Source organism: Sus scrofa, chromosome 16, assembly GCF_000003025.6.
Source record: "Sus scrofa isolate TJ Tabasco breed Duroc chromosome 16, Sscrofa11.1, whole genome shotgun sequence".
NCBI classification, from domain to species: Eukaryota; Metazoa; Chordata; class Mammalia; order Artiodactyla; family Suidae; genus Sus; species Sus scrofa.
Genome location: NC_010458.4, coordinates 69,501,316 through 69,523,963, shown reverse-complemented (window position 1 = coordinate 69,523,963; position 22,648 = coordinate 69,501,316). Strand labels below are relative to the sequence as shown.

Below are 22,648 nucleotides of genomic sequence, written 5' to 3'. Positions count from 1 at the left end.
GGATCCAGAGTTGCTGTAAGCTGTGGTATAGGTTGCAGACATGGCTTGGATCTGGTGTTGCTGTGGCTGTGGCATAGGCTGGCAGCTGTAGCTCCAATTCAACCCCTAGCCTGGGAACCTCCATATGCAGTAGGTGTGAACAAAAAAAAAAAAATCCAGACACTCAGCTCCTCTTTGATAAAATGGAAAGATCTAGACCTGCTTTTTACTTGAAAAAGCGTAGCTAAAGCTGAGTGACCATTAGCATGGGCAAAAGTGTTCTCTCATCTGCCCCTTTGCTCATTTACACTTTCCGCCTGATCCTTGAGCTTGTAACTCAGTGAAGCAGCATGCTTTGCTGAGGGAGGTGAAGAGGACTTCGGAGATGTGAGCTTATAGCCATGACACTGCTTTTAACTCATTGTATGGCCTTGGCTGAGTCACCTTCTCTATATCAGGCCTTAGTTTCTCATTTGCAGCCTGGGGAGTGCTCACCTTGTCTGTCTCTCAATGATGCTGGGATGGTCTGAAATGGGAGAATAATAATAGCGATACTATTTTTATCACTAACAATAGCAGTGCCTTTGGCTGCCAGCTACGGGAAGGTAAAGAACAATTGCTAAAGGCTGATTCCTGTTATCTACCATTAGCATGTTAGTGAGGATGAATGATCCCCGAACAAGCTCTGATAGGAGAAAATCTTTGAATCCACTGAGAATGGATGGAGAGGAAGGGTTCCATGGTGAGAAAAGCATATAAAACAGAAATGCTGCCGTCTTGCTCAGGGAGCTTTGGGAACACGAGAATTTCAAGATCATATTATTAACCACCTCCATTTTTACAGATAAGAAAACATAAGCTCAAAGGGCACATGGGCTTGGAAACCCATCTATGTGTCAGTCCCAGTAACGTGTGCCTTGGTGTACTCTCCTTAACTTCTCTGAGCTTTTGTTTCCTTATGAGTAAAATGGTAATGTGAGAATTTACCTTGGAGTTCCCACTGGGGAGCAACAGGATGGGTGTCATCTCTGGAACACTGGGATGTAGGTTCAATCCCTGGCCTGGCACAGGGGGTTAAGGATCCAATGTTGCTGCAGATGCGGCTGGGGTCAGATCCCTGGCCCAGGAACTCCATATGCCATGGGTTAGCAAAAAAAGAAAAAAAAGAGCTGTCTTGTAATGAATTGTGACACTTCAGTGAGGTAGTATGCCTTAAGCCCCTAAAACATATTGTAAATGTCCATTAAGTGGCAGGTGCTGTTATTAACTCAAATCAGGCATGCAAACTGAACCACTGGCAAAAGCCAGGAAGTAGTTAAAAGAATGAGACATATTGCTAGTGGATATTTCCTGACCAGAGATGCACTTTGCCTAAAACAGGAGCTCCTTCTCCTTCCCGGTACACTGAGGTAACTCAATTCAGTATTTTTTCCAAGCATTTGCTCCAAGAGTGGTAAGATACCCAAACACCCATGCCCAAATCAACAGCAATACTGAGTGCTAGAGGAGGGATGAGCATTATAAAGCATTTGCAATGTTGAACCTGTGTGTTTCCCCTTCAAAAATCCTTAAATTTTAGCCCTATTCAGCTGGAAATGAAAAGCCTGGGCCCAAAGAACACTTATTGACTTTTGATTTTCCACTGCCTTTTCACCACCACTTCTGAATATCAAGGCAAGAAATGTTCACGTTCCTCCAGGCTCCATAGGCTGGAACAAATTAAGAATTCCTGGAGTCAGTCCTTCTTTTGGACTAAACTCCTTTTGCTTTTTCCCTTTTCCAAGAAAATTTTCTGTTCCAAAGAGTCCCTTCTCAGCCACTCCTTTTCTAATGCAATTCTGTTTGATTTCCACCAAGCAACTCCTGAAAGGAGCCGCTGAACCATCCCGCAGCCAGCATTTCAATGCCTGAATGCTGGCTTTCTGGCAGAAGCTGTTCCAGATGCATCTTTCTGTCCCGTAATCATGCATTTAACCAAAATGATTGACACAGCATTCTCCCCCTCTCCAGCGTTTCCAGCCCATTAGTCTTATTTGTCTTCCATGCAAAGACGCCCCCGGTTTGGCTTCCTGTCCAATTCACAATGTACAAACACGTGCATAACTCAAACACACCTACACATGCAGAAATGAAATAGCTGCTGAGTCCATATCTTGTTGAATATTCAACGTTTCATTTCTAGACTTCATGTCTCCACTGAAGTTTCAGTCCCTTGCTTCTTGCCTTCTTTTTTATTCCATCCCCCCATCTTCTCCCTACCTCATTCCTTCCATCTCTATTTCTTTTCTACTTTTCCAAGAAATTGCCTCTTTATTGGTAGTCATTGCAAAATTTCATAGTCTTCAGTGTCAAAGAGGCTTGAGAAAAATTTTGACACAATCCGCTCACTTTCGTTTTGAGAAATCTGTGTACCCAAAAGGAAATCATGGCTTTTCTTTGCCCTTCTGAAACCTTTCAAAGTCCACGTGCCTCAGCCAGCACTTGCGTGGCTGGGACCCTGCCCACTGTGTCAGCCTCACTCCACCTCAGTCCCCGCACTGTAACCAGACGGGCCCCTCCAGCCCTGCCTCAGGCCCTTTACACATACTTTTCTTTCTTTCTGAGCAGTCTTTCACACAAGGGCACACATTTTTCTTCACTACTTCATCCTCTATTTATTCTTTAGATCTCAACTCAAATGATATTCCTTCGACCAGGCACTGCACCCTCGTTACTTCCTTCATGGCACTCATCACATTTGTAATTATGTATCTGAGTGTTTTGTTACTTAATACCTCTTCGCTTACATGAAGGCATGCTCTCTAGGGACAAACATCATGTCTCTTTTTCTTTCCCCACTGTTTCTTCAGCATTGTACACAGTGCCTGGCATTTGATAACAATGACAAATTTTAACAAGAAAGTCATGGTGTCTTAACATTTATAAAGAACGCCTGTTCTAAGCTTTTTACATGTATTAACTCATTTGATACTTACAACTATCCTATAAGGCGGGTATGGTTATTATCCCCATTTTACAGGTGAGGAGACCTAGTGGTCAAGTCAGACACCCACTATTACATGGCTGGAAAGGAGCAGAGCTAGTTTCTAAGCCAGGCATTCTGATCCCAAAGTCTGAACCCTCACCCAGGCTACGCACTGTCTCTCTGAAGTGCTCCATTAACATTCATCAAAAGAATCAATGAAAAATTTATCCAAATTGATTAGCAGCAAAACTGAGGTCAAAACTTAAATTGCTTGATTGATAATCCACTCCTCTTGCTATGCAAACAGAGAGTCCCTCAGGTACCAGCAGAAGGCAGTAAAAAGATAGAGAAACAGATTAACAAATCGGTCTGTTGCTAATGAGGACTAGGGAGGATCCTGAGATGTGGATTGTGGAATGAAGTGGAAATCATCATTTTAGATTCAGGAAGGACCCAGCAGCAGGTGGAAAAACAATGACTTGGTTGAAGAGGTCCTAAGATAAGGAATCGGGTTTTCCAGAAACATTGAGTGGACTTATTAACAATTTAGATAATACTCATGTTTTTGGATGATATTTTCCAAACCTAATTCTTAAGTAACCATCAATTTTATGAAACAGCTGATCACCATTCTAGGATGAAAGCTCCAGGAGTGTGCCTTGTTCACTGCTATATCCACAGCCGGTGAAATAGTGCCTAGCACATAGTAAGTGCTCAATAAATATTTGTTCAATGAATTAATGGAAAAATGCACATCAACAAATCCATCAGAGGATACTTAAAAAATACTTGATATCAAAATACTTGAACTATGTAGTTCAAGGCACAATGAGGAACACAAAGAAAAATAGGTGAGATTCCTTTTCAAGGAGCGGTCCTAACCTAGGTGGACCTATTAGCAATTACCACTACTAATAAAAGTGAATATCATTGGGGATTTGTCTAGGTGCCGTGCTCTGTCCCTTTACGTATCATTATGTCATATTCATACCTGCAACAACCTTAAGGTGATGGCACTACTGGAAATCTCCATCTCCAGATGTAGAAACTGAGGTTTAGAGATGCTAATTCCTTTACCAAAAAGTCAGGAATGGGTGAAGCCAGGATTTGAACTCAGACCTATTGGATACTGACATCATCTATGCCCAATGTACTCATTCTATTATTTCAAGCTTACCATCTATGAGTGAGAGGCATGTTGGAACTACAAGAGTTTGCAGTATTAGAGGGTGGGGGCAGGGATGGGGGAGAAAGGCACGTAGTGGTACTCAACCTTCTCTCTAGGGCTACATACCATTGCTCACTGGGGTCTCAAATAGTCCTATTCTTCACCTGTCACAATCCTATTACTTGCGTAGGCCCCAGATTCAGTGATATTTCTTCCTAGAAGACTTCTCAAACACCATACAATTATGGGTTGGCTATGCCCTCCTTTTTACTCCTTGACTCCTAACCACCTCTCACCCCGCATTCTAATTGCGTGTGTTTCTCACCCACTAGTCTTCAAGTTCTTCCAGGAAACTATTTCATCCTTCCAAGACTAGTACAGTGCCTGGCATATAGTGTGCCATTTAACGCATATTTACGGAATAAATGAATTTTAGGCAGAAAGGGCCATCCCATGGATCTAACTAATATAGTGCAGAATTCAAAGGGAGGAGTACATTTAGGGGTATTAACTGAAGTTTTAGGACAAAGAACTGCTGAAGAGTTGGGTGAGATGCTCACGCAGTACTGCACTGCGCATGTGTGGATATAAGAGCCTCAGTGGATGATCAGTGCGACCTGCTGCCAGAACTGTCAAGAGGGCAAAGGCATCCTGCATGGATGTGCTCTCAGCCAAGGAACTCTTGCCAAGGGTGATGTTGTCACTGGTGCTCAGCACTACTCCTGCACTATGCTCAGGGCTGGGAGGCCAAGACGAGGAGAGATTCAAGAGGGGAAGTCTATCTTGGTGACAGAGCTGAGCCCAGAGTCACACATACACTTAATCTTATCAAAATGACTGGAAGTAAAGCAATCGGAAGGAAAGTGATGACCACAAACCTTACTAACTAAAATACATGGTATTGTTCATATCAAGAATAAAAGTATTTAGAAAAAGACCCACTCTGCCAAATCATGTTGGAGACAGGAGAACAAGAGCCAGAGGTCAATCTTTTACTTGGAATTATCTAAAGTGGAACTTCATACCCAGGTGAATGGATCGATCAGTTCTAATACTGTGAAAAAATGAAAAGCCAAAAAGCCAGGTCTTAAAATCCATGATCAGATGACTGATTAACAAAGGGGAAAAAAAAGGACTTTAGAAGAATGTTTCCAGATATTTCAAATTATTTATAAGCTTTGCATTAGCCCTGAAGATATTTTAATGGACACAAAAGATGTCATTAAAGAATTCATAGATAATGATGTCAATACCTAAAGTAAGGAACACACACAGAAGAGAAAATGCTACAAGAATGACTAAAAAGACTTACAACGGAATCTGTGCTTGAGAAGATAAAACCATCTGAAAAAGGAACATAGACATTGATGTTAGATATCGGATAGCAGTCGACAGAAGAGGTGACACTTCTGTTGCCAAGGAGACTATTAGACTTGCTAAAGAGTTCTTCCTTTCTACTGAGGACGAAGTTCTTGGGCTCAACCTGGGTGGAGACCCTACTGTAGGAGAAGCAAAATTTCTTGGAACATTTTTAGAAGCTAAAAAAAAAAGTACATCTGAAATTGCCATTACATCTTACAGACATTCCAAACCAAAAAAATAAATAAATACTCCCAGATCTGCCTCCTGGTAGAGTCAGGCATGGGATATTTCTCAGCTCCCCTGAGGGAGAATTCCTGGATCTGGTGGACTTTGTGAGGTGACACCAGATACCCCTGGGTACGGCTTAGGGCTTCAGGTCCTGCAGACAATCAATCCTCTGTTCCTTCCTCCCCCAGCCCCCAGGTTGCAATCCATATCAAGAGAAGCAGTCTTCTTAAAAATATAAATATCATTTGTTTAAAAAAAAGGGGGGGTTTCAAAGTTGAAATTGGGGACATGTAGTCATTAAGATTCCTATCTGGATATTTGGACTGTGTGAACCTAGGAAATTTATTCTCTCTGGGCTTCAGTTTTCTCATCTATACCTTTGAGATGACCAAAATTAGACTGTTCAGAAGTCAAGCTGAAGTAATCCATGAGAAACGGAGCCGAGCGCTCTTCTTTGTAAGTTTGCAAATGCTTTTCACCGCCACCACCACTGCTGCTGCTACTGTCTCCTTGTATTATGATTAGGCAAAGTTGTCATTTTATGCAGAAGAGCACTTCTGAGGAAAAGTACGGAGATCAGAAGAAACGTCCTGCCCTTGGGCATAAAGATGATTCATGGCATTGGCAAAACAGGCTGGAGATATCATGCTGAGAGATTCCTCTGAGCCAAGGAATCAAATGCTCTGAAAATTGGAGAGCTGGTAAAACCATGCCCCATTGCTGTTTTTAAGAGGTAAATATGGAGTTCCTGTTGTGGCTCAGTGGTTAACGAACCCATCTAGCATCCGTGAAGATGCAGGTTCGATCCCTGGCCTCACTCAGTGGGTTAAGGATTCGGCCTTGCCATGAGCTGTGGTGTAGTTTACAGATGCAGCTCAGATCCCACATTGCTGTAGCTGCGGCATAGGCCGGCAGCTGCAGCTCCCATTGGACCCCTGGCCTGGGAACCTCCATATGCCGTGGGTGTGGCCCTAAAAATACAAAAAAAAAATGAAGACGCCAGTGTATGTGGCTGAATAAAATCTGTGTGTCTCTTCCACTAAATACATAGGCGAGGCTCTGCATGGTGGCTGCCACTTTGTTCTCACAAAATGACCCCCTAGGGATGTGGGCTGTTGTCTCTTATTCTTTCTGGAGAAGAGTAGTGTGTCATTAGCTATATTTGTGTCTGGAAGTATGACCCAAGTTTGGGCTCCATGACTAGCCATCTCGTCTTTTCGTAAGGTTGCCCAAATAGAAGTGTGAAAAGATGTGATTTGGTCCTTGTGACTGGGATCAGGGAGAGTGGGTGTGCTGGTACAGGTGACCCCTTGATTGGTCTTCTTGTCATTAATCTTCACTGAAAAACTTACTTTCAGCGCACAAGACCTTATACAAGTAGCCAACTAAAGTATCCTCCAGAATAGTTCATTCCTGTCATTGCATACTACAATGGGTTTCCATGGCCAATTAAAACTGTTATCCTGCTCTTTAGGTCTATTATTTGAGCTTACCCTCCTTTCTGTCTTATTCCTCTTAAGTTTTTCTGATGCTCCTACCACCCTAAACACCTGCCAGTACTACCTACCTACCTATCATGCTCTTCCCCTGAAAAAACCTCATATGAACCCTATGCTTTGGGCCCTCTGCAATTTCTCTCAAACTGATTCTTCAACTTAAATGTCCACATCCTATTATGATTATCAAAAGTGTCTGGAGTTCCTGTCATGGCTCAGTGGTCAGGAGCCCAACTAGTATCCATGAGGACTCAGGTTGGATCCCTCGCCTCACTCAGTGGGTTGAAGATCTAGCATTGCCATGAGCTGCAGTGTAGGTTGCAGATCAACTTGAATTCTGCTTTGCTGTGGCTGTGGTTTAGGCTGGCAGCTACATCTCTGATTCAACCCCTACCCTAGGAACTTCCATATGCCACTGGTGTGGCCCTAAAAAAAACAAAAAAAAAAGTGTCTGAATACATGTATAGAGTGGATGTAGTAATAACTAGACTATAACAAAGGATTATTTGGCTTCTCGTGTATTGGTTTTCTTTTCCAGAGATGACCTATGTGGTTTGAAATTTGGCTTAATTATGTCCCTTTGGCAAGAGTGGGAGTGAATCGACTAGAAATCTCTGAGAGGCTAGGATCAAGAGTTTTCTAGATGGAATCAAGAGTTTAAACCTTGATTTAAGAATATCACAACCTCTGAGGGTAGCTTGCATTTTATCCTGGATACATCCTCTTTTAACTGGCTTTCAGACTTTAAAGAACCTTACAATTTTGGAAAACTTCTAGTATACAAATGCAGAATTAAAAGTTTTCTAAGCTAGATGAAAGACCATCATTCTTGCACCCTGCAGGCAAATGCATGCTGACTATAAAACAGTATAGATGTCAAATGAGTGATTTAACAGGCTGGGTCATTGAACTTGCTAATGACAGACAGATAAGAAAAAACAGCAGGTGGGTGTATACTGGAGGAGTGGGCACTGGCTGCCGACAGATGGGAGAGTGACAGCTGACAAGGCGGGAAGGTCCAGTAGAGACTACAGACTCACCAAGTATGAAGCTATATGGGAACAAAAACAAACAAACAAAAAAACACCCTACCACCACAGGAGTCCTTAAGGGAGTTATCATATGCACCAGTGGTCACAATTATTCATCAGCCTACTGATGAATAGGCTAGCACATGCTTACTCTGTACCAGGTTCCATTCCAGGAAATTGAGAAAAGAAAAAAGTATAAAATATAGCTCTCTTCTCAGAAAATATTTACCATCTGCAACACTGTGACATCAGCCAGGGTGAAGCTGTGTATACTAAGCTCTTTTTACAAAAGTCAATACACGTATAGAACCTATTAGGAGGTTTTCCACTTCAAAATATGTAAAACTATTTAGCTACTTACAAGATAAATTTGTTTACTCCTTCTTAAAGACGCCATTCCCTGACAACACTAATAATGGAGGCATTTTAGAATAATGACCTCTTAAAATTCACACAGCTGTCTCTGTGTACAGACATAGATAACATACAGCCATGACCTTGCTCAGGCCAGGGGCTGGTTTTAAAGGCTCCGTAGGACTACGGTCAGAAATGCAGTTTGGTTTAAACAGTTTTCTCTCTTTACGGTTAACTTATTTAATGAAAGGAAGTATCTCACTACAGATGCTTATTTTCCCCAAAGACTCCACAGGGATGGGACTGTGGTACTTACGGATCATTAGACAAATAATAATGGATTCTTGAAATAGACCAGGAACCCCCAAACCCACCCCTGCACTTCAGTCATTGGAACACTTTGGTTATTTTATCCTGTCACACTAGTCATTTAGAGTTGAGGACTCTGAAGGTCTTACTCGCTTCAAAAGGCTGAGTTAAGGCATGTTTCAGGGGTAAAGAGCTCTTCTACATAGAACTTCAAGAAGTTCAAGCAGACTCAGCAGGGACTTTGCATCTGCTGAGAGACAGGAAAGGTACTCAGGCAGTGACAGAGCCCATAGGCCTGGAGCGTAAGATGCACTGCTACCCATATGACCTGGAAGGTATGGGCAAGGGTGAGCATAATGGGAGCCTTGTAAAAATAACAGGAAGACTCAGGACGAGCCATTTATTTTAAATTAAAAAAAAAAAAAAAGGAATGTGCATCTTTATCCCACTGTCAACTAAATTATTTTAGAAAAAAAATAGAAAGTGAGGGTAGGAGGAAATTAAGAATGGGAAAAGGTACAATTGCTTGGCCTTCCAAATTCCTTAATAATCTGAGGCAGGTCAGGAAAGACATGGTGAGAAAGCTAGTCACGAAACCTAAGTTCAAGTGTAGGTTCTGCAGCTGAGACCCTCCCTGTGTGACTTGAGGACAGTATTTTCCCATCCCAGAGCACCCACCTCCTGCCTGTCGCAGAAGGGAATTCGATGAAGCCCCTATAGTTCATTCCACTCCTGGGATTCTAGGGTTTAATAATAAGCTAAAACAAGGATCTTGTTTTTTAATGTATTAGGCCCAAGTAAATGTATACAGCAAAGTGACCTATAAGTTCTGCTGAACTTTAAATGTCAATTAAATGCAAATACAGAATGAAAAATTGGGGTGAAAATCCTTCCCCTCCGTAGATTAGGAAGTATAATGTGGCTCCTTTGCAGTTGGAAGAATGAATCTTGCGCAAGCTGAAATAAGCACTGAAAAATGCTGAGAGAACTGGGCGCTATGGTAGTCTGGGCTTTCTTACCCTCTGGTGAGACTTTCTCTTTTCTCTTGTTGCACACATGCTTAGACAGGAGACACATGTCCTTGGGACCTGACATGGGACAGTGGTGCAAAAGCACTTAGAGGAACATCAGGACATTACGTACGAGCACGGTCATGAGTAAGGACATCAGATACAGGTTTATATGATCCCGAGGACCTGACGGTATATGGCCTCTGGGCAACCTGAGATGGTATCTACCATCCTGAAAGAAAGAAAAACTTTCTGACCGTTACACTTGAACTTGAGCTGAGAAAACAGCCTGGGAGACAGGGGGATTTCTGCTTACTTGGCGTCACAACATATGTCAGCACTTGACATGTTTTCTTTCATTTAAGCTTTAGTCCAAAAGCACCCAATCAGAGTACAGTTTTTAAACATTATTTGACTTTCTGATTCCTATGTGTAAAAAGGGAAAATTAAATCTTGGAGAGGTTAAGTAAGATCTTATAGTCAGTAAACAGTATAAGCTCAGACTGAATGTCTCTCTGACTCCCAAGCCTGTTCTCTTCCACAATTTCTCACTCCCTTCGGGACCGCCTACTTCCCACTCTAGTTTTGCTTGTTTTTGTTTTGTTTTGTTTTGTTTATTTGTTTGTTGGGTTGGTTTGTGTGTGTGTGTGGTGTGTGTGTGTGTCTGCCACACCTACAGCATGTGGAAGTTCCTAGGCTAGGGGTCAAACCTACATGAGGGCAGCAACCCAGGCTGCTACAGCGAAAACACCAGATCCTTAGCCCACTGTGGCACAAGAGAACTCCTCTAGTTCTGCTTTTATTTGACTGTGGTATCTAAAAAATAATGACTCAAGTTCTTAAATCGCAATTTGATCATCTATTAAAAATCACAGAAAGCAGAGTTCCCCTTGCGGTGCAGCGGAAAGGAATCTGACTAGTATCCATGAGGATGCAAGTTCGATTCCTGGCCTTACTGAGCCAGGGTAGGGGATCCAGCATGGCCGTGAACTGTGATGTAGGTTGCAGACGCAGCTCGGATCCTGTGTTGCTGTGGCCATGGCATAGGCCGGCAGCTGTAGCTCTGATTCAACCAAACTTGCACATGCTGTAGGCGCTGCCCTAAAAAGCAAAAAAAAAAAAAAAAAAAAAAAAAAAAAAAGAAAAAAGAAAAAAAATCACAGAAAGCAAAACAGTGACTCCATGGCCTCTGTTCTTTTTCCATGGTTCGATGATGGACATCACAGGTCCACAGTTAATTTCCTGGGAACACTGCCTCTCAAGTCATGAGACATGGCAGCCCTCAACTTTAAGAGGTCCTTGTACAACCGGGAACTATATGTAAACTACATTTTCTACTTACATACCTGTATTGTTTTAGAAAAGAGGCCAAGCTTTCCTGGGGTTCTTGATGGAAATCTGTATCCCCAGATGCCTAAGAACCTTCTGATTAGTAGATCTCCTTACGATGTTTTCAAGCTCAAAGCATCTGGACACACTGAAATTAAGGTTTGGTACATGATGGGAGTTCAAAGGCACAATTTACGCTTGAACCGAAGACTATGTGGTATCATGGAGAGAAAACTGGCAAAGAATCAGGGATTCTGGTTTACTCTGCCTTGTCATTCAAACAGAGATGCTAATTCCTGTCTACCTCCCCACTTGCAAGCAGTTATAAAACCAAATGCGACAATATGGATGAGAGCATCCCAGAAAAAAATAAAAAGGATCCTATAGAAGTTTGATATTAACTGTGAGACATTAAAGTATCAAGTGGTTTCACCCGCTGTCAACTGAGAAAGAGGGAAAGTTGCAAGCCCCATCAGCACAATTTAGAAGCCCTGCTTTTTCATTCTTCAGCAAGGTCCTGCACTGATACTTAAGTGTAAATTTCCTTGACTTTAATGAGAATCGGCTGCAGAGACAGCTTGCAGGAGTGCTCCTGCAAGAGTAATACTCTGTAGGCAAGAGTATTCCTTTTTTATCTTCTTTACTCCATTAGTCAGTGGTTCTCAAAGAATGATCCAGGACCAGCAGGAACATGTTAGAAATGCAAATTCTCAAGCCCAACCCCAGACCTACTGAGTCAGAAATTCTGAGGGTGGGCCATGCAGACTGCATTTTATCATGCTGTCCAGGGAATTCTGATAGACTACATGCTCAGGTATGACAACCACTTCCCTAAGCGAGTATCACGAGACAGACCTCCTGGGCCAATACGTGGGTTGCAGGTACATGAAAGAAAGTCAGGGTTCTAGTAACCTGAAACAGTGTCTAATATTGTTCCCTAAATAGTGAAGCCTGGGCTGGGGGACATCAGTGTTAGAAAACATGGTAGGTGTGGCCCAAAGCATACTCAAGTAAGCCTCTTATGTATAAAGTACAACCCCATTTCAAGGAATTCAACTCTTTCAAGGTTCAGAAAGTATAGATACCTTCATGCCCTTACAAGAATAATAGCAATCCAAAATGAAACCATACACGCATAGGAGTTAGCCTTGTGGTAAGCTTTCTTCTCTGAGCCTCGAAGTTTTGGAACATAACAACAAATGCAGAAAAGACTAATGCTTGGGCATTCCCATCTTGGCTCAGCAGAAACAAAGCTGACTAGCATCCACGAAGACACAGGTTTGATCCCTGGCCTTGCTCAGCGGGTTAAGGATCCAGCATTGCCATGAGCTGCAGTGTAGGTCGCAGACACAGCTTGGATCCCACGTTGCTGTGGCTGTCGTGTAGGCCAGCAGCCACAGGTCCAATTTGACCCCTAGCCTAGCCTGGGAACCTCCATATGCCATGGGTGCGGCCCTAAAAAGACAAAAAAAAAAAAAAAAAAAAAAAAGACTAAGGCTTATAGAGCATTTATCATATTCCTAGCACTGTTTTCAGTGATTTTCATGTGTTAATGATGTTCCCTATTTTTAGTTATTTTCTGTAACAAGCCCTTTGCTGGGCTCCAAAAATACAACCATGAGACTCTAACTGCCCTCAAGGAGCTCCCACACCAATCGGGGAAATAAAAGGAAAGTGCCCATGACAGGTGCAGTGAGGAGGAGTATGAACAACAAGTTCAGTGTGTTTTCTGAGGCCCAGGTGAGGCATTTATACTCAATCTTAGGCAAAGAGAAGTTTCTCAGAGGAGGAAATGCCTCAATTTAGATGGGTTTTTTTTGTTTGTTTGTTTTTTGTTTTTTGTTTGGGTTTTTTTGGCTGAAGAGAAAGCAAGATGGCTTTTAATGAAATACAATTGTTTAGATTTTTAAAAATACCTTCCACTCCTCAAAAGTCAATGAACACTCATTTTTCTAAATAAAGACAGACCACGTGGGTTGTGTGAAATCCCACTTCACCTTTCTATTTAGAGTATTTAGATTTCTGAAGGATGGGAGGATTTGATCACTTTAATGTGGGAAAAAACTGAGATTTAGATTTGCCCAACTGTACTCCAGGTCACACAACCTGAGAATAAGTGGTCACACTGAGATTTGAATTCAGGTCAGTCTGACTCCAAAACCCTTGCTTTTAACCATTAAGGCCAGGCCAGGGAGTTCCTGTTGTGGCTCAGTGGTAACAAACCCTACTAGTATTCATGAGGACATGAGTTCAGTCCCTGGCCCCACTCTGTGGGTTAAGGATCCAGCATTGCTGTGGCTGTAGTATAGGCTGGCAGCTGCAGATCCAATTACACCCCGAGCCTGGGAACTTCCATATGCCGTGGGTGCGGCCTAAAAAAAAAAAAAAAAAAAAGGCTGGACCAGAAAACAGGTTTTATTAAGCCTGTCAATCCTGATAAATTGGTAATGGTTTCCAGGAATGCTGATGATGAGGACTCTGAGATCTTAACTGGGCTCACCTGGAAAGAATGCCATGATCAATTAGTGATGTCTGCCTTGAGAGCAGAAGAGGGAAGTATATGTGTCAAGCATTTGCTGACCCTGCACTGCAGGGTACTGCCTCCAGGACTTAACACAATGAGGGACAGACCTGCAGAGCTATTTCTCATTCATGTAAGAACTGTCTCTGACTTCAAGGAAGTCAGAGCTCAGCGGCATCAGTGGGGGCCCTTATATGTTACTAGGACGTAGCAAGTGACAGCACAGGATGCTTTGAGATGATGGAGCATTCAGTGAGAAAGGGAATAAAGTTCTCTTTAGAAAGTGAATGTGATGGAGCTCCCACTGGGGCAAAATAAAATTGGTGGTGTCTTGGGAGCCACTGGGACACAGGTTCAATCCCCAGCCCAGGATAGTGGGTTAGGGACTGGCATTGCCACAGCTGCGGCTTAGGTCGCAACTGGAGCTCAGATCCCTGGCCCAGGCACTCCATATGCCTCAGGGTGGCCAAAAATAACAAACAACAAAAAGTGAAGGTGGTTATTAAGTGTAACAGTGAAAAACGAACAACAATAAGGAACAATCAATCTTCTGAATCGACTAAACTTCAAAATATATGGGCCAAATCATTTTTTTTAACCTCTGTTATTTCTATTAACATGGAAGAGGTTCCTATCACCGAAAATGGCACTGTTCATAAGTAATGGCATCCATATATGTCAAGTTGGCTCAGTCATGCCCAGGGAAACTTAAATTTAGAAACATCACCCCAAAAGTATGCATTCAGCATATGTGATGGTTCCTCTGTGGAGTAGTTTGGAAGTTGATTATCAGCCTGAGGGGTTTGAAAGGGTGGCTTTTTAAGGAAAATAGGGTAATAAGTTAGTGCCAGTTTGTTTTATACGTGGTTTATGGTAGTGGTAGGATGACAGGTGAGCTCTTGGAAGGGTAACTAAATATTGTCTTCACAGTATATTTGTTAGTGGATATGGATCAAAGCAACCACAGCAGCAACTTGTCCTAATAATCAGAAGGAAAATGAGAGGTACCTTCAAGTCACTCAGTAGCGGAAATGACTTCTGGACCAATTTCCTTTGTAAAACGTCTTTCTCACTTCTCCTGCCTCAGCTTCACATGCAACTAGTATAAGCACGTTTTATCTTCGAGAGTAACAACTTTTTTGACTCATACATTGGCCATATAGATCAAAAGGAGAAGAGGACCTCCCCCAGATTGTCAAGGTCAGAGCTGTTTGCCATCTGGGCATTTCTCCCCAGGACACCTGTGCTGTGAACACTCATCCCTGACTAAAGAGGACTCGGCAAACCAAAGTGCCCCTCCTCCCATTTTCAGAGGCTCACTTTGTGGTTAAGCACAGCCTTGGGTTCCTCATCTGAACAACTGAGATGCAGGCCTCAGTAGCCCCCCACCCCAGAGCTATGCCTGCTTAGAGGGCTCCCCTAAAGCCCCACCCACAGCCATCAGAAACTAGCTTCTCACTGGTTCTCTGTACCAACACCCCACTCCCCACCCCTAGCATTTACACCAGAGATGATGGAGGGCCTTATCATCTAAGACAGACTTATCTTACACTGGAAGACAAGATTTGACAGTACCAGGAATCAAAACATTTCCCTGTTCAAGTCCTGCTGACCGGTGCAGAATTATCTCTGAGTCATTTTATATTTTACACATTATCTGAAGCCTCAACAAGGGGGAAAAAAAACATGACAGTAGTCTGCAGAGAAGAGGCTCTGGGGCACAGGCTGATAAGGACTTTACCTTTCTCCTCCCTGCCAGATTAGATAATCATGCAGAGAAGGTAAGAAATGGCCTCTCTGTGCAAGAAGTGTGTATCTTTTTATCTTAGCATCTTCCAAGTACAAATCCCAACATGAAGAAAGGACTCTGGAGCCCAAGATTGGAGATTCCAGGTTATACTGAATGTTAAATAGAGAGAGGAAGAGAACCATTTAAAGGTTTGCACTGAATACTCTGAGAACACAGAAGCTTCTCTTTTGCAGGGCTCCTGATCCATTCACGCATACCAAGTCAGTTCAGAGAACTGCCTTATTGGCTATGAAATTTATTCATGTCCTTCATCCCTGGTAAGCTTCTGGATATGCATCCCTAATGCATGTCTACTTTTTGAGCAATTCTGGTGCTGAAGTTTAGCCTCGTGCTGTCATTCACCCCATCCTTCTCTGTTTCAAGCCTGTGGCTCTCTTCTGTCCATTCCATGGAGAGAGACCCAGCCTAGTGCTTTGGGTGGAGCCCGGGGCTGTGGAAAGTGATAAGATCTGATTTCTATACCTACTCATGCCACTAACATGTTATATTACTTTGAACAAGAATTTTTCCCCCATCCAGCAGCCTGTTATCCAGCATTAGCGTAGGATTGGCCAATCTCTAGGGAGCCTTTCCAGCTCTAACATTCTAGGTTTCCAAGGGAACTGGAATTCTGTGTTCAACTGAATTCAGTGTAACCAGCATTTCTCAACTTCCTTCTCTCTTTGGTATCAAGCATCATGCTGGGCACTACAGGGGATGTGCTTATATTGGAGCTCTCTCTCTCTGAACTACAGCACTCACAGGCAAGGGGAGAGTAGGATGAGAAACACAAGTGCACAGATATCTCCAGTGCACATCAGAATGTACCGTGTGCTATGAGCAAAGTACAAATGATCACAGGGTCTAAAAGAAGCAGAAATTGCATCTATTTACGAAAAGTCAGAATCATACTTCAGAGCATTTCAGATGAGCCTTGGCAGAGAATTCAGACAGGACACAGCTTAGTTTCTATAGCAACATTGACTGAGCAGGTCTTCCATGCCAGCCACTGTTCTGAGTGCTTCACACATGAGAACTCATTTACTCCTCTCAGTCTTTTGAGACTGAGGCTCTGATTATTCCCATTCTGCATATGAAGAAACCAAGGCATAGATCATCTAAGTAGCAGGTCACAAGAAAGTGAAAAGTGACAGGATTCAGACCCAGGTGATCCGGTCAGTGTCCAAGCCCAGCACCAGTGTGAAGGTTCTACTGCCTCTGCCATACAGAAAGCCACTGACCCTGGAGACTGGAGACGGAAGATCTGACTGCACAGATGAGCTCAGTGGCCCTGGGCAAGTCCTTTCATGCCTCTGATCTCCCAGTTTCTTATCTGAGAAATAGCCATGCTAAGGGCAGATATAAAAGCACTTTTTAAATGATACGAAGCCCTATATACTTTTAAATAATAGAAGAAAGCAGCAGGAGCAGAGTGAAGAAAAGCCTGGAGGTGGTAAAGTGTCAGGGATATTTAGGTACATGTTTAAGGGAGAGTGATCTCCAGCAGGCTCTGTGAGTAAATGCTTTCTGATGGCTCAGGGCTATGGTCTCTTCCCCAGAGCTGCATCTTGCTTCATCTCATCTCTACCCTACGACTTGACTCTGCTCTCACAATGCAGAGAATAACAATTCTAGCCTATTGTCTTTATGTTTTGTAGTGTGGAAGCTCACCCCCATAATACCAGCACGGGTCTCATCTGCATTTGAATTCAATTATGGCATTTGCATGAAAAGACTAGACCTTTACCCCTTAGTACCAATACAGACATTGGCACATTAGTTTCAGCAGAGTTAGTTCATGCAGGAGTGACGCTAAGGGACAGAGTGGAGCAGAAACTTATCTGCATAAAGACACAGACTCATCTCTGAATGTCCGAGTCACAAGATGTGTTACCGCATCTTCCCAATACTGGGCAAGGCAGCATCTTCAGACGGCCTCCTGGTTACCATAGAAACTGGTAGGAAAACTGAAGGGGTATGCAATGGTTAAATCTAAGAAAAGGGCCATACCTAAGCTCAAGGGACACTCAGGAAATAGACTGGACTGGGGGTCAGCAGTTGTGAGTTTGAGCCCCAGCATGAGTGATTTGTGGCTGATTGACCCTGGAAATATCTTTTCATCTCAATGAGCTTCCATTGTCTATAAAATGGCACAACTGATAAAGATGCTCTCTAAAGCACCTCCAATTCTGCAAGCCTAAAAAACATGCAAGTTATTTTTAAGCAGAAACTTAACCACAGCTATTCTTAGGCTCCCATCTAGAAGCTGCAGGTGATTTTGCATCTCCTACTAACTGCAGAGGTCAAATTTTCAGCTGCATGTTGCTCTCTTAGCAGCCAGATGATACAGTTTACAAAACAACAACCATGTGACAATAGCAACTGTAGCCACAGACACAATGGTAGCCAGGAACTGTGCTAAGAACACATTTTGAATTAGTTTACTCTCAAAGCAGCCCCACTGGGTGGGTTTTATTATGATTTCTCTAATACAAATGAGGAAGCAAAAGTTTCAGAGTTACTAATTAACTTGCCCAAGGGACAGAGTGGGAAATTGAATCCAGTCTGTCCATCATCAAGCCCTGTGCTCTTAACCACAAAGATGTCCAGCCAGGAATGAACATAGGCATGTGAACTGAGGAATCCCAGGTGGCCGTTGAAGCCTCCTGCCTTTGAAAAATGATCTCTAAAGATTTTTCACAGGGTCAGAGCCATTCTTCCCCAAGAAGAAGGAAGTCTCCAACTCCAAAGTAGGAGAATGGACAAACAATTCTTTCCCTAAAGTGAACTCTAGTGACATGAAATAAACGCCTCTCCTGGGGAAGAGAGGTCCAGAAGGGCTGGAGTGGCATGCAATAAGAACAATTGCCAATTGCTCAGTTATCTTCTCAGTTATCTGAGAGGTAATCCACCCAAGAGTCCCTGACTTCTGTCTGCCACTGCTCAATGACCCTAAAGAGGGTGCAAGGAAAAGCATACCAGAGTGTGTGGGGAGGGCAGGGAAGAAGGGGTCACAGTCAATAGATCAGACAGAATGGAGAAACCAGCTGCCTGGAACAGCCTCCCTTAAAAAGCATCTGTTTTCAAAGCTCAATTAAGTGCCAGGCACACAGAAAAATTCCTAAGACATAGCTCCTGTGCAGGAAAGGCACGGTGTAAAAGACAGAGACAAATCCAGTCTTGACTAGCTAATGCCAGACGCAACGTGCCATAATGAAGGTCTAAACAACTTGCTTTGGGTGTAGAATGGAGGGAGGATCAGACGTAATTAATTCCAACACGAGGCAGCAAGTGCGAAGTATGCTAATGGAAGTATAAGCTAAGAGCCAAGGGAGCTCAGAGAGGGTGGGTTGATTCTGACTGGGCTCTTACGGAAGCACTGGTGTTTGAGTGGGATCTTGAAGGATTGAAATGAGTTGAGAAGGGCCCTGATGAAATTCTCTTCATCACAGGGGAATCAGTGTAAAGACACCCATGGGCCTATGATTGCTTTTCTGAAGACAGAATGGCTACAAGCATTAGAGCTGAAGTTCATAATGACCTGATTTTGACTTACACGTCTGCCTATGTCTGTGTGACCTTGAACTTTGGTGTCTTCATCTGTAAAAGGAGATACTGGTCCCTTCTTCATGGGATTGTTGTGGGACATAAAGACATTCATTAGGGCTTATGTTTAGCAATGCAAGTGTTTAGCAAATAATTAATGATAGCTTTTACTATCAGTATGACTACAATTGCAGTGAATGTTATCTAGCTCCTGGGCAACATCTGAGGCTAACCATCCACTTGTTCGGTATTTATACAATTTCAAAAATTAACCAAATAACCTACCTCTTCCTTTCCATTTGCCTCTGCCCTGTTTGCATCTTCCCCCTCTCCAGACCCTTACACAGCCAGTGCCTGAGCCTACGCCTGAATCAGAGCTTTGATTTTTGTTTTGTTTGTTTGTTTGTTTTTTAGGGACCTTCATTTTTTTAATTGTTATTTCCCCAATACAATTTTTTTCTACTGTACAGCATGGTGACCCAGTTACCCATACATGTATATATTCTATTTTCGCACATTATCATGCTCCATCATAAGTGACTAGACATAGTTCCCAGTGCTACACAGCAGGATCTCATTGCTAATCCATTCCAAAGGCAATAGTTTGCATTCATTAACCCCAAGCTCCCAACCATCCCACTCCCTCCCTGTCTCCCTTGACAACCACAAGTCTATTCTCCAAGTCCATGATTTTATTTTCTGTGGAAAGGTTCATTTGTGCTGTGTATTAGATTTCAGATATACTTGATATCATATGGTATTTGTCTTTCTGACTTACTTCGCTCAGGATGAGAGTCTCAAGTTCCATCCATATTGCTGCAAAAGGCATTATTTTGTTCTGTTTTATGGCTGAGTAGTATTCCATTGTGTATATATACCACATCTTCCTAATCCAATCGTCTGTGATGGACATTTGGGTTGTTTCCATGTCTTGGCTATTGTGAATAGCGCTGCAATGAACATGCAGGTGCATGTGTCTTTTTTAAGGAAAGTTTTGTCTGGATATATGCCCAAGAGTGGGATTGCTGGGTCATATGGTAGTTCTATGTATAGTTTTCTGAGACCTCCATACTGTTCTCCATAGTGGTTGAACCAGCTTACACTCCCACCAACAGTGGAGGAGGGTTCCCTTTTCTCCACACCCCCTCCAGCATTTGTTATTTGTGGACGTATTAATATTGGCCACTCTGACTGGTGTGAGGTGGTATCTCATGGTAGTTTTGATTTGCATTTCTCTAATAATCAGAGATGTTGAGCATTTTTTCATGTGCTTTTTGGCCATCTGTCCATCTTCCTTGGAGAAATGTCTATTCAGGTCTTTTGCCCATTTTTTCAATTGGCTTTTTTGCTGTTGAGTTGGTTTTGTGTTGGTTTGGTGGGGTTTTTTTTTTCCATACAATAGATAAAATTACTGGGTTTGGTTTTCTCATTTACGTTTTATGTGGTAAGGTTGTACAGGGAGGGTACACTCTGAAGTCCTTTTGGATCCAGTAGCAAATGCACAAGAACCAATAGGGTGTGACTGTTACTATAGTCACCTGCTTTGGTAGCATCCTGTCTGATCCAAAGCCCAACCTCGTTCTGTCTGCTATTCATCACCCTACTGCTGAGAATCATCAGAGGATGTTGGAAGTGCAGCCAAACCTTTTGTCTTACCAGTGATGATCTCAAGACTCAGAGACAGGAAGACTCTTGTCAAGTTTCTGCAGAGAGGCAGGCAGGGGTGGGCCTGTGCAGTAGACCCCACAGGCCACTGCCCCTCAGATGGCTTCTCATGACCTTTGTGCCTGTTCTCAGCAGACCTGGGCTCTGATGAAGTCAAAGAGGCATTTCCTTCCTTCCTTTCATCTTCCTTACCCTCCTGGCTTTGGGAAAATCTGGAAGTGGCAGCCCTCTGGAGGTCCATATTTTACACACTGTTCCTGCTCCCGCAGGGCACCCTCGATGCCTCTCACACATTGTGTCCCGACTTGGGGATCTTGCAGCTCAGAGCCCAGTTGACAGCCGAAGAGGTGAGAAGGCTGAAAACACCTGAAACTCCCTTGGCATTAAAGAAGTGAGAAGGTGGATGGGAAATGTTTGTGATAACTGACATTGGAGAGAGTTGATAAAAATGAGGAGATTTTAAGGCTTGCCTTCTCCTGATCCTCTGAAACTAAGGATATAAGGCTTTTAATCTCACATGACAGTTTCAGCTGTTTAGTGGTGGTAACCTGGCTGAGGAGGATTCCAAAGCCACACCTGGATTCCAAGGGCAAGAAGCCTAGGATTCTGGCATTGCCATGAGCTGCAGTGTAGGTCGCAGATGTGGCTTGGATCCCACGATGCTGTGGCTATGGTGTAGGCTGGCAGCTGTAGCTCTGATTTGACCCCTAGCCTGGGAACCTCCATATGCTGCAGGTGTGGCCCTAAAAGACAAAAAAAAAAAAAAAAAAAGCAACTAGGATTCAACATCCAGCCCCATTTGCCTCTTGAGAAGGAATATACAAACATGCTCTGCGTCTACTGTAGAATTTATTTCACTTTCCCATGTTTTTAGGAGTAGTTTTTTTATTAGTGATTCATGAGTCCGATTTCCTCATAATATTAGGACATCCCTCTTAAAGGCAGGGGTCTTCATTCCCGTTTTCCCCAAACTGTACTACATATGATATGCTGAGTGAATAGGTGAATTACTCAGTGAATACATTAATAACCTCTGTCATGGTGGATACATTGTAAGGTCTTCTAGCATAATAGCAAGAACTCACCTTGTGGGATCAGACATACATAGGTTGCATTCAGCTCTGCTCTTATCAGTTCTGTGGTCTCCACTTACCTGTACCTCAGTTCTTCTTTTATAAAATAATAATAATAACAATATATACACTATTATTATTATAGGGGATGACAGAGATTAAAACTGACAGTTAATGTAAAAGATGTATTCTAGTTCCAAGCATTAAAGGGCTCAAGACATGCAAGCAGCTATTAATAACATCAGAAATCACCATCACCAGCATCATTTGTGGACTCTGTCATTATGTGGGAACCAGAGTCCCCAGATCCTCAGCAGCCCTTCTCTTTTCTTAGATATGAGAGGGAGAGATGCAAAGGAACAAATTGACGGTTGGGAAAGAAAAGAAATTTAATATTCATTATTTTGTGGCTGTTGCACCAAACAACCACACCGTAGGATTCTGTGAGCTGAAGGACCCATGAAAACTTCCTTCCTGAGATCCTCATCTAATCTTGGCTCTGTGGATCTCACCACAAGCAACCAAAAAAAGACCAACCCAAGGCAATGGCGGGGGGGGGGGCGCAGTTTTATCCAATTTCTCAAATAAGGTAGCGGAAGGCTTTCTACTCAGACCTTCAGGACAGAAGGAGTCCCTCCTACCCATGCTTAGAAGTGCCCCATGCTTGCACAGTACCCCAAAGAAATAAATCCAGCAGCCATGGCACCATGGCCCAAACTGGCCTTGCCCCCTCCTTATCTGCCCTGGAGGAAGTACTGGGAGTGGCAGGTGGGGGCATCCTAAACCAACAATCAGGTGTGGATACCGATGCAGCCGTGGTAGT

At 43.0% G+C, this 22,648-nt stretch overlaps 1 protein-coding gene and 1 pseudogene across 2 annotated transcripts in view; both read left to right on the top strand.

The window, feature by feature from the left end:
- Positions 1-22,648, top strand: part of GRIA1 (glutamate ionotropic receptor AMPA type subunit 1) — a 321,581-nt gene that overhangs the window by 130,403 nt on the left and 168,530 nt on the right. The gene's annotated exons all lie outside the window — the stretch shown is intronic.
- On the top strand, positions 53-6,522 carry LOC110257317 (annotated as a pseudogene).